The sequence below is a fragment of the Palaemon carinicauda genome, chromosome 11 (assembly GCF_036898095.1).
Source record: "Palaemon carinicauda isolate YSFRI2023 chromosome 11, ASM3689809v2, whole genome shotgun sequence".
Classification (NCBI taxonomy): Eukaryota; Metazoa; Arthropoda; class Malacostraca; order Decapoda; family Palaemonidae; genus Palaemon; species Palaemon carinicauda.
In genome coordinates, this window is record NC_090735.1 from 71,538,552 (window position 1) to 71,541,051 (window position 2,500).

The 2,500-nt window shown below is 36.0% G+C and overlaps 1 protein-coding gene across 5 annotated transcripts in view; it reads right to left on the reverse strand.

Annotated features, from left to right (window-relative positions):
* Positions 1 to 2,500, reverse strand: part of LOC137650066 (cyclin-dependent kinase 17-like) — a 270,741-nt gene that overhangs the window by 98,555 nt on the left and 169,686 nt on the right. The window lies entirely within an intron of this gene.

Sequence of the window (2,500 nt, forward strand, 5' to 3'; positions counted from 1 at the left end):
TTTATCCATATTGACTCATTAGGGGTAATTTGAATGAATTACTACCAATTGTGTCACGTGGTGGCCCGGGGAAATCTGGTAAAACTCGCTGGTAAAGAGACTGATGTCTCACCAGGTAAATCCTCGGACAGATAGATTATTGTCAGGTTCAGATTTCCTTTTATGGGCTCTCGTGGCATGGTTGGTTTCGACCTGGCCTTTCATTAGAAGGGGCTAGCGTTCGATCCCAAGTATGAGGTAGAAATTTTCTGAGCTCTCGTGGCATGGTTGGTTTCGACCTGGCCTTTCATTAGAAGGGGCTAGCGTTCGATCCCAAGTATGAGGTAGAAATTTATTTCTATTTGAACACGATGTTGTGTTGATATTTATCCATATTGACTCATTAGGGGTAATTTGAATGAATTACTACCAATTGTGTCACGTGGTGGCCCGGGGAAATCTGGTAAAACTCGCTGGTAAAGAGACTGATGTCTCACCAGGTAAATCCTCGGACAGATAGATTATTGTCAGGTTCAGATTTCCTTTTATGGGCTCTCGTGGCATGGTTGGTTTCGACCTGGCCTTTCATTAGAAGGGGCTAGCGTTCGATCCCAAGTATGAGGTAGAAATTTATTTCTATTTGAACACGATGTTGTGTTGATATTTATCCATATTGACTCATTAGGGGTAATTTGAATGAATTACTACCAATTGTGTCACGTGGTGGCCCGGGGAAATCTGGTAAAACTCGCTGGTAAAGAGACTGATGTCTCACCAGGTAAATCCTCGGACAGATAGATTATTGTCAGGTTCAGATTTCCTTTTATGGGCTCTCGTGGCATGGTTGGTTTCGACCTGGCCTTTCATTAGAAGGGCTAGCGTTCGATCCCAAGTATGAGGTAGAAATTTATTTCTATTTGAACACGATGTTGTGTTGATATTTATCCATATTGACTCATTAGGGGTAATTTGAATGAATTACTACCAATTGTGTCACGTGGTGGCCCGGGGAAATCTGGTAAAACTCGCTGGTAAAGAGACTGATGTCTCACCAGGTAAATCCTCGGACAGATAGATTATTGTCAGGTTCAGATTTCCTTTTATGGGCTCTCGTGGCATGGTTGGTTTCGACCTGGCCTTTCATTAGAAGGGGCTAGCGTTCGATCCCAAGTATGAGGTAGAAATTTATTTCTATTTGAACACGATGTTGTGTTGATATTTATCCATATTGACTCATTAGGGGTAATTTGAATGAATTACTACCAATTGTGTCACGTGGTGGCCCGGGGAAATCTGGTAAAACTCGCTGGTAAAGAGACTGATGTCTCACCAGGTAAATCCTCGGACAGATAGATTATTGTCAGGTTCAGATTTCCTTTTATGGGCTCTCGTGGCATGGTTGGTTTCGACCTGGCCTTTCATTAGAAGGGCTAGCGTTCGATCCTAAGTATGAGGTATATATATATATATATATATATATATATATATATATATATATATATATATATATATATATATATATATAAAGATATATATATATATATATATATATATATATATATATATATATATATAAAGATATATATATATATACATATATATATATATATATATATATATATATATATATATATATTATATATATATATATATATATATATATATATATATATATATATATATATATATATATATATGGGTATGTACACAGTATGTAAAGTCATATACTGGCTACCAAGAAAAATATGAGAAAACGATCACTATCACATTAATATTTTAGTTACATTTATTTATGCTTGTCAGTTGAGCGCATACTTTTCACATTTTCGCCTACTTCTCCCGAACCATTGGAACAATATAAACCAAACTTGTGAGTTTGTATTTTAATTAGGGAATAGTGAAATTGCTAAAAAATATTTTCTAGAACTACTAGCTCTGAAATGAAAGAAATAACAACATATATGATAGATTCCGTATAAGAATTATATGTGCTCAGGTATGCACTGCGACAAACAGACCTGTTTGCTTAATGAAATATAATCTCACACTAACTGTAAAGTCCGGCATGGTGATGAAGGCCGGCCAAACCTCAGACCCGAATAAGGGCATGTCTGAGGACTGTGTCCTGCAGTAGACTAGAGACGGCTGCATTTATTGTTATTTTTGTATATGTATGTATGTATGTAGGGGTCACTTGCCTTAGTTAGGTACTGCGCATCACGAGGAACTGGCTATCCTTCGATGAATCTAGCTTGTGGATTTAGTCAGCCTATGAGAGACAACTGACGAAATATGAGGCCTTTTGCGTCAATAGTCGTAGGAGGACATGATAATATATATATATATATATATATATATATATATATATATATATATATATATATATATATATATATATATATATATATATATATGTGTGGTGTGTGTGTGTGTGTGTGTGTGTGTGTGTGTGTGTGTGTGTGTTCATATATATGTGCCTGTACTTAATGTTTATATGACTATAATTAGCGCCATTTGTTGG